Source organism: Peromyscus leucopus, chromosome 4 (assembly GCF_004664715.2).
Source record: "Peromyscus leucopus breed LL Stock chromosome 4, UCI_PerLeu_2.1, whole genome shotgun sequence".
In the NCBI taxonomy this organism is placed as follows: domain Eukaryota; kingdom Metazoa; phylum Chordata; class Mammalia; order Rodentia; family Cricetidae; genus Peromyscus; species Peromyscus leucopus.
Window position 1 is genome coordinate 149,610,696 of NC_051066.1, and position 10,005 is coordinate 149,620,700.

General features: G+C 53.9%; 1 protein-coding gene across 5 annotated transcripts in view; it reads right to left on the minus strand.

Annotated features, from left to right (window-relative positions):
* Sulf2 (sulfatase 2) overlaps positions 1–4,635 on the minus strand; it is an 87,585-nt gene extending 82,950 nt beyond the window's left edge. Inside the window, exon 1 of one of the 5 annotated variants that reach the window (XM_028868540.2) lies at positions 4,459–4,635. The gene's annotated coding sequence lies outside the window, so the exon portion shown is untranslated. Of the gene's footprint in view, positions 1–2,723; positions 2,743–3,685; positions 3,764–3,904; positions 4,353–4,458 lie in introns of those variants that run through there. The other 4 variants (XM_028868541.2, XM_028868539.2, XM_028868544.2 and 1 more) reach the window with 4 other exon arrangements.
* Positions 4,636–10,005: the final 5,370 nt, after the last annotated feature.

A 10,005-nucleotide genomic window follows, 5' to 3' on the forward strand; every position in this document is an offset into this window, starting at 1 on the left:
ACAGGTCGACCAGGCCCTCTTCCAAGCCTTTGCCGACTCGAACGTATGCAGGGTGTCCTGTTCCCTCCTAGGACTTCACATCTTTTAAACAAACACTTCAAGATGATTTTCACGGAGGAGGGCCAGGCAAACTCAGCCCCCAGAAAGCCCTGGATCAAAGCCAGGCTGCAGCTGTCTCTACTGAAGCCGCTAAACTAGGTTCCCGAGCACCCTGTGGACAGGGAAGGGTGGTCATGTCCCTGTGGTTCTCACTTTAGCCAGGATGCTGACAGACAGGCTCCTCTGACCATGGCTGCCCATACAGGGGGCTCCTAGCTTCCCAAATGGCCAGACTTCCCTTTTCCAGGGGACCCCCCAGTTTGTGAGATCCAGCAGCCACCTCCCCCACACCTCCCGTCCAGACTGTGGTCTGAGGCACAGGTAACTTACTATCTCAGCCAGTGCACACGTTAACGGTCTCATGGGAGGGTATCTGGGGGCCCAGGGGACTGTCGCTGCAAAGAGACTTGCTTCTACTGGGCGGTGACGACAGAGGTGAGAGGACAGTCAGTGGCATCATCCGGGCATCTCCAGTATGGTGACGGTCAAGGTTTACCTGGGACAGACGCTAAGCACTCGGTGTGGATGACCTCACCCTGGTCCACAGACTCAGGGAAGGGTGTGAGGACTTACTCACTTGTTGGATAAGAACACGGAGGCACAGAACGACTGAGTCACACGCCCCCATGTCATGGCTGGGCAGGTGGCCAGACAGACTGGCTGTCTTAAACACCCAGCCTGGGGCGGCCAGAGACTGCAGTGTCAGTGCCGAAGAAGGCACAGAGCGAGGCAGAGGGCAGAGCGGAGATGGAAGAACGGCGGCGTCTATGGCAAATGCCGAGCCCCGATTCAGCAGTGCCTGAGGCCAGGGCTGCTTTAGGATTCGGGGGCCCGCGAGAGGCATCAGACGTTTGTCTTTTGCCTCCAAGTGATTTCAGAGCCCCCCTTTCAATGGCGTGCAAGAGAAAGGGTCCTGATTGCGGCCCCCATTACATCTGCAACCACACTCAGCAGCTGCCAGCCGATGGGGGTGATACGGTTCTGGCTTCCCGCCCATGAACTGCAGGGTCTGTAACCCCAGTGCCCAATTGCAGCCAGCCACTGCCTCTTCCCCTCTAGGCTCCAAGTGAGGTCTAGTTCCCTAGCAACCGCCCCAATTAGGCAATCACGCCATTTATCAGGATGCCAATTAATTATAATGATCTTAATGATCTCCCAATTAGATAGCGCCTTGAAGCCGGCTGGATCATGGGCATCTGCCGGGGTCCTCACTAGGCCAGCCCAGGGGGCTGGCCATAGCCTGACTGTCGTGGCCTGCAGGTCACCATGGAGAGACCCACTTCCTTATCCACTGACACACAGAGCCCAGACTGAAACCAAGTGCCTGGGACCCCCTCTGAGGCCACTCCGCCAGCAGCCACAAGAGGGTCCCACTCCTACAGTGTCCTGCCTCTTTCCCTGTGCTGCCCAAGAGCTGAAAAGCCTCATCGCAGCGTGCTTCTCATTGGCCACATTTGCGAGAGCCTTTGCATCTAGATCAGGGGAGGGAGACAAGCTGGGGAAGAAAAGAGGCAAAAAAAAAACAACCTAAGGAAAACCACAACAAAAATACAAACCAGGACACCTCCCTGCTCCCCGCTTCCAAAACGTTGGAGGTTCTTAGAGAAGAGAAAGGATTTGGAAGGGTTTCTAACTTCCTCAGCTTTACTGTTTCACTGGTCAGGTCTTTTCTTGCCCCCTGCATTTAGAAAATACCTAAGCCCCTAGTGGATCAAAGCGGACCTGGAGCCTGAGGAATGTACCAATGAGCACCACATTCAAGTCCCAGCTCTCGGAGGACTATGTGTGGATGCGTGACCTATGGCTGAGGGCCTAAACACTTCCTGTCTGCTATCTTTAGGGTGAAAGGGAAACTTCTTTGAACTGGTCAGAAAGTAGGCAGGAAGGGCCTCAGGTCTTCAGAGAGGGCAGAGTCTAAGAAAAGATAACGGCTGAGTGATAATCTCCCGCTGACCCAGGGGCCAGAAGCCACGGAGGCCAGACACAGGAGAGATACTCAATTCCCCAGTCAAAAGGCATTTCGAACATCCAGTGTGAAATTGCACATGGGTTGGGGTCCTTGAATGATGCCCGAGTGGGCCAGGGGGGCAGAGAGGCACTCAGGGGCACACAGACTGCACATGGGTGCACTCAGCTCCTTCTTCGGGCCAGCCTTGTCTCAGCAAACCTACTTACCCTTCCACCCTTAACTCTGAAAACCTAACATGCTATTAAGGTTTCAGAAAAAGCCATAAATTCAAATAAAACAAAAACCTCAAGAGGGTTGCACAAAGTCCAAAGCCACACTGCCTCTCAGCCAGGGCAGGGACGGCGGGTCCAGCATGCCATCGGCCAAGCCAACACCGTCATCAACAAACTGCTGATTTCAACACTAAACCAAGTAGAAACAGGTTGTTTTGATTTCCCTGAGGACTAGCCAGGCTGGGTGGAGCATCTTAGGGGGAGGGGTCTCCAGGTCTCCCACCCCCTTTTAATCAATGGTTGTATCTTAGTTGATCACCTTTGGGCAACGGGCTGGACCCTGTCACGGGTCACCACAAGCTGCAAGATGAACAATTTCGGAGAGAGAGAAAATCCGAGGTGTCCCTAGGGAAAGCCGGTGTCACCTGCTCTCTGTCACTCACCTCCAGAGTAGCCTGGGGGTGTACCGTGGGAAAGAGGCAGGGACAGATGGAGAGGGCAGCCGTCCCCACAGACACAGCAAATATCTAGAATCAAACGTAAGCTGAATGTAATTACTTGGTTAATTAAATATTGACTTTTAACTCAAAAAGTGATTAAAACAAGCTGCAAGAGAGCCAATTCAGAAGGGGTGGGGCCGCTCAGAACTTTCAGGAAGTGGGGAGAGGTGGGGGTCACCATAACCACACTCTGCAGACCATTCCTACTGTGTGGGGAGACAGGCTCTCAGGAGCCCCGCCAGTCAGAGGCCACCAACCGCGGGTGGCTCCCTTCATCTGCCCACTTTGAGTCTCTCCGCTCGCCACCAGCCGCCCTCGCAGGGACTAACACTGCCATCCACACTTCCCTGGGTAACACCTCGTGCCTGGCACGCTCAAAGCTCCATAAATGCTTGTCGAATGAATGAATGAACTACTCTAAATGAACTCGCAGTCCCCGCTGCAGCGTCCCCTTTGGGCTTCTGGAGCTCGCGGCGGACGCAGGTCTGCAGGGCGATGGGTCTGACCTGGCGCGGGAGAAGTTTTTCGATTTCATTTGTCCTCGGTTCCGCGAGTTCCTAGTCCCTGCTTGCTCCGGTCCTGCCCAGACAAGCTGCACGTGGCCTGGCATCTAGCTGGCCTTCTGAGTCTTAAACCCCAAGGGGTCAACCCGACCATGCTCCTGCAGCCCTCGGGTCCAGGCGCCCTACCCTGGGGATCACCGGGGCGCGGCGAGAAGTCCTCCCCCAGCCGCCCAGCCTCACAGACGGGGTCAAACCGGTCAGCCCCCTGTGGCCAGCCGGCGCCGAAGCCTCCTGGTGCCACCCTCCCGGAGCCGGGCGGCGGGGACCCGGTGGGCTCACCTGAGCCGTGCTCGCCCCGGAATCCGTGATCCGGGCCCGACCCAGGTCCCGCGCCCCACTCACCGCGCGGCTCCCGCGGCCTCACCGCGCCTCTGCCGCAGCCGGGCCGGGCCGCGGGGCGTAGGGGACTCCGCGCTGCCGCTGCTCCGGCCGCCGCCGCCGCATCCCGGCTTCTGCTCCGCCCCGCCCGCCCGCCCTCCCCGGGTTCCGCGCGCGCCAGGACCCGAGACCCGGCCGCCTCCCGCCCGCCGGGGACCCTGCGACCCAGCCATCGCGCCTCACCTCCGGCTCCGCGGTCGCCCCGCGCCCCGGCCCGATGTCCCAGCGGCTCCCGGCCTGCTGCCTGCCGAGCCGGTGGCCGGCCGCGCTCCCGCCGCCGAGCGCGCACCCTCGCGGGCCCCGGGCGCACTCACCCGCACCCGCTCCCGCTCGCCCTGGGCGCGGAGTTGAAGCCGATGTGCGCTGAGCAGCAAGCTGCCGGCGAGCCGGGACCGCGCGTGCGTGTGTGCGCGCGTGTGTGCCACTCGGACCGGGGGCGCATCTTAGTCCACCAGACACTGGCGCGAAGTCGCGAGGGCCATGGATCAGGCCCCGGGGCTGGCGCGCAGAGAATCCAGCCTCTTTCCGCTTTCTCGTCCTCCTCCCTCCTAGCCGCGAGGAGCCAAGTGTTCCCTGAGGCGTGCGACAGCCCCGGCCCGGCGCTGCCCCTCGTAATGACACGTTAATAAATGTTTTCTTTTATCCGCTTTCACAGGAGCTCGCCCTGGTTTGCAAACACCCGGCTGCCTTTGCTGAAAGCCCAGCGCTCGCCTCTAAACACACACGCACACACTTGCCATTGGAGACGCCGGCTCGGGCTGATCCCCAAGCTAGATCGCGGGAGGAACTGCCCACGCGCCCGGGACCTTCCCACGCGCCTCCGAAGCTCTCTGAGAAATTAACTTGAGCTCAAGCGAAAGCAGAAGCGTTGCCCAGACATGGGCCGGGAGTAGGAAAGAAAGGGGGAGGCAGGCTCCCTCGGTAAAGGGAAAACTCGACTCCAGGTGGTGCTGTCTGCGCGGTTTCTGCCGTCCCCCAGCCACAGAGGCCTGAGGGGCACTGGCTGCCTGGGGTGGGTGGAGAGAGGCCACAGAGTCCACCAGGGCTGCCGAAAGCAAAGCTGACGAGCTGGGGGGAACTGACCCTTCGGGGGAAGAGCGCTGGCCTCGAGTGGAAATGTAACCCTGAAAATCCTCCATGGTGTTCTATCCATTTATAGACACTGAAACCAAGACCCAGAGCAGTTCCAAGTTATTGGCCCAAGGTCAGACAGTTACAAGCAATGGATCAGGATCTGAACCCAAGAAGCTGAGCTCTGGCGTTGTATCTGAAACCCCAGGCTGTACTTATTTTCCAAATCCTCCGTTCCCTGGTGGGATTTTTCTAGTTTCCTGATGGATAGTGTTGTCAAGTTTAATAAGTAAAAATAACAAGGCACCCAAGGAGATTAGAAAAAAAATCTTTGCTGTTTAGCTAAAGTTCAAATGCATTGTTTTGACTGGGTGGAGGGCTCTAGACTCCTCTTTGTACTAATCTTGAACTTGCCTTTCTAAGCCAGGGGTGGGTTCCACCTTTGGCCAGTCAGTTGTACAGTTGTGGCTGGATACAGAAGGTCCAAGTATTTGCTTTCATGAACTAAAAAAATTGGCATCCCCCCCCCCATTTCTTCGAACCTCATTGCTGCATAAGAAGGGTCCTGTTCTCTGGAGCACCGTTCAGTGGATGCTCATGTCCAGAAGGGCCACACTACACTCCCTGTACCACCGTTCACTGGATGCTCATGTCAGGAAGGGCCACATTCCCTGGAGCACCGTTCAGTTGATGCTCATGTCAGGAAGGGCCACATTCCCTGGAGCACCGTTCAGTGGATGTTCATGTCCGGAAGGGCCACACTACACTCCCTGTACCACTGTTCAGAGAATGCACGTGTCAGGCCACTCCTGTGACTGAGAGCTGCTGAGAACTGGCACTAGAAAGTGTGGTGGTGAATGCCTGCTATCCCAGCACTAGGAAGGCTGAGGCAGGAGGATCAGAAATTCAAGGTCACCTTCTTCTACTAGTGAGTCTGAGACCAGCTGGAGATCCAGGAGACCCATTTTTTTTTTTAAAAAAAAAAGAAGAAAAATCTTAGAAAACAAAAATAAATAAGCAAACAGGTAGCAAAGCAGGTGTAATTAGTTTTGACGTCATGTCTTTGTACAGCCAACTGAAACAGTATTATTGTGGCTCACACCTGTGATCCCAGCACTAGGCAGGCTGAGGCAGGAGGATTGCCCAAAGTCAAACCAGGTTATATAGTGAGACCGTGTCAGAGGCACTCAGAAGAACAACAGACAAGTATAAATGCGATCTTTTTGTATTCTTTTCTTTCTCTGTAACGTAATTTTATATTTACAGCACTGCTCACTTTGGGCCCCACGTGCCGTGGGCTCCTCCTCCCAGGAAGCACCACCGTTCCAGCAGGTTCTGTGGCCATCTGAAGAGCATTTGCACCTGGTCATCACATTTTCACTCCCAAACTTTGGAGAACGTGGATGCTCAGCGAGGTTAGGGTCTTGGCCACAGTCCACTTGCTCACAGTGGATGGGCAGGTGACTTTCAGCTCCCTGTCCCCTTCTGCCCTACTGCCGAGGCTGTGCCTGGCTTTGAACCAGGTACCTCACTGCAGCAGTGGTTTTCTAGCCAGACCCCAGTGTCCCATCAGGGCAGGAAAGGAAAGGGTCAGGGCTGAAACCTGTGTCCCATTTGCTGTGAGGTTCTGGAGAATGTTCTAGAAGTTGGTGATTTACACCACAAAACAGTTCAAGAATGACCACACCCTTGTCCTTCAGACAGTGGTTCTCTCTGCAGATGGGTGTGTCCACCAAAAATTCCAGGAAAGAAGGAGGCTTGAAGGCACCCAGTTGGGACTGGGCACTGGAGGAAGATGATATCACATGATTTCTCTTCTGTTTTCTTTCTGCTGTTGCAATTGAAAGATCTAAGCCAGTGACGGCGACATCAGCACCTGACCCCAGCTCATTCTTTACTGAGGAGAGGACAGAGTTTAAGGACAAGCCTGTATGCATGGGACTCTCATCAGCTAAGACACCCAGAGGGTCTGCAAAGTCTCTCCGGTCACATGTCTTCTCCTAATTCTTAGTGAACTCCTAACCCTGGTCTGGGCCTCAGCACGTGGCCCGCGCCTTCCAGGTGGCTGAGGACTTCTGGCGCCACTCAAGAATTCCTGTGTCTGTCTGAAGACGTGAGGGGCTTCAGTGTCAGATGTCCCCCAGCCTGGGGAGTCGTGGTCTCTTCCACGATTGACTCTGGCCAGGGTGGGCTAAACAGAGTCCTCAGGACCTTCAGGGTGTCCTGAGTCTCCTGTCCCTGCCTTTCTAAGCGTGTGGTCTAAGGCCAGTTTTCTATTGTGTTCCCTGTGCCCCTGATGACGGTCATCACTACAAATGCCCCAGCTGGACAACTGTGGAGCCTTGTAAGTTCCTCAGGCTGCCCCCACTCCATTGCTGGCTTAACTTTGACAAACTTTGTTCTGATGCCCCGAGCCTTGCTTTCCCCCTCTGGGACTCCCTTGCTATACAGGACATTGTGGGTCCTACCCACCCTACGGGTCCTTCCTGGTCTTACTTCCTTGACTCTGGCGACGGTGGGAACCCACATGCCTCTTTCTGAACCTCTCTGCATCCCAGCACACAGGTTGAAACCCAGTCAGATTGTTTAAACTTTTCTGGCCATCTGGGCCAGAGTCGATGGTAGTTTACGAGGGTTATAAAAGACAACCTTTTAACATGTCTGAAACAAATTGGCGTGTAAAGGAGAAACACTAACGGAGGAACATGGCTGCAGACTGGAGGCCCCGGCTGAGGCCCCATGCTCTGGGGCACAGGTGGCTTTAATAATGCATGCAAGTTTGACTGGGACTCGCCCCTCCAAGAGAAGCCTGAGTCCCCTCCCAGGGTAGAGATCAATCTCCCCAGCTCCTGAGTGGAGATGGGCTTTGCAGGGCTTTTAAAATACGAATTTGAGTGTCTTGCAAAACAGCATGAATTTGTGGTTAGTTCTGCTGAAATCTTAGTTAGAACGCAAGTTGTCTTGTCAGGAGAAATACCCTGGTATTAGCGTGAATCTGTTTATATATATCTTCAGATATGGTGATAGTGAGAGCAGCTCCACAAGTCCCCATTAAAACAGAACACTAATTGTATTTCATGTGGTCTCCCTGGGCAGCGCACGGTCACAGACAGGCTTTACTTCAGCAAAACACAGCTATCTTTGCATCGCCACAGCCGTTTCCCCCTTTAATTACATGTAATTGTAGAGTCTAATTTATTCTAACGCCTGACGCCTAAAAGTGCACATTTAGGAATCAAGGGCTAGTTTGAGAGGGAGGAGAATTATAAACCACTATAATTGCCGCGAGCAGTCTCGAAGAGTGATGGTGTTTACTGTGAGTTCTTACCAGGGAAGCGTGGGACAGTCCCCAGTTAAGACACTCTTCAAAGGCCACAGGTCATGGAGACAAACAATGGACTCATTGTTTGATGTTATACCATTGGTCGTTTTCGGAGAAACAGGCCAAAAAGTTTAAATGCATGCCTCTGTGTCCCCTGTGTGGCCCTGGTAAACGAGGGTGAACCAACAGTGTGAGGACAGGTGGAGCTGATAATAAGAACAGCCATGAGGCCCTGGGCAGAGAGAGGCCTCTCTGCAGACAAGGTGGAACAAAGGGGTTTTTCTTTTCAAGTTTTAATTATCTACAAGTGTGTCTGTGTGTGGGTATGTGCATGTGTGTGCAATGCCATCAGCAGCCTGAAGAGGGCGTCAGATCCCCCTGAACAGGGCATCAGGTCTCCTAGAGCTGGAGTTCTAAGCAGTTATAAGCAACCTGACATGGGTGCTGGGAACCCAGCTTTGATCTTCTGCAAAGGTAGCATGTGTTCTTAATTTCTGGGTCATCTCTCCAGCCCTGGGATCTTTGTTTTCTTGAGGGGAAATGCACAATCCATTTCTTCATAAGTGCTATTCGATCTAGGGCTTTCTCTAGGACAGTATATCTAGTTTTATGATTGAGTTCCAGAAAAATCACTTCTGAGCTTTGATTATAGTTTGTAGATTGTGATTATGGATGGTGGGCTAATGACTCCATGCTTTTCCAGTCCAAGATCCTAACAACCTGCCACTGACTAGCAGGTGGTTCCTTTGCTGACTGATCCCCTCCACCCGCTACTCAGTTTTCTCATTTAAGAATAGAGACTATGGGGCTATGGGGGTGGCTTGGTTGGGAAAATGCCTTCTTTGGAAGCATGGGGACCTGAGTGCAACCCCCAGAATCTATGTGGAAGGCCAGGTGTGGCTGCATACCTGTAATTCCAGTGCTTAGATGTGGGTGGGGAGAGGGGGAGGGTGATCAGGGAGGACACTTGGCATTAATCTCTGGCCTCTGTCTTCATCTAGTATTGGCCACTTAATTTTTTGAGACAGAGTCTCTCACTGAACCCCGAAATCACTGATTTTGCAAGGTCGGCCGGGGATCTGAACTCAGGTACACGTGCTGTGTGGTGAATTCTTCAGCAGCGGAGCTGTCTCCCCAATGCCGCTCAGTCAGATACAAACACTGGAAGGACAATACGTGGAGGCATTTGAACCCTCCACCTGAGGCCACAGTAGATGATGTTGATCACGTGGGCTTGATATGTTGCTGGGTCCCTTGGCAGGAGGCTGCAGACATGGTGACGCCATTACCCCTCAGGACTGGAGCGGGCATCTCCGAGGAGTACGCTGCTTTCCCAGATGGCCTTCCCATCATTATGGCATCTAAGGAAATTAACAGTAATTCTGTAATCGCTCCCAGCTTGCTCCCATTAACAGAGCCACAGAAGTTTTTTTTCTTTGTTTCCCAAGCCCTTTCCTGCCTCAGGGCCTTTACACTTGCTCTGCCCTCTCCCTAGAAGACTCAGCAAGTTTCAGTCTACCAGTTCTGTGTCGTCACAGGCTTCAGCTCGGATGTCACTTCCCCAAGACTCTTCCCTGTACATTTTACCTAAAGACGCTTCCTGGCCACTCTTCACCCACCTCCCCACGTTATCATCTTCCTATAAAATGCTGCCATCTGATATTCTTTTTCTTCTCCCTTGGCTGGCCTGAAACTCTCTACATAGACCAGGCTGGCCTTGAACTCACAGAGCTCCGCTTGCCTCTGCCTCATGAGTGCTGGGATTTAAAGGCACATGCTACCACACCTGGCTGAGATTCCATTTTTATTTTGTGCCCTTCCCCAAGTCCCACCTGACACCAGCAGTGCAAGGCAGAGGCTGTGTCTGTCAGCATCATAGTTTAGTGTCCAG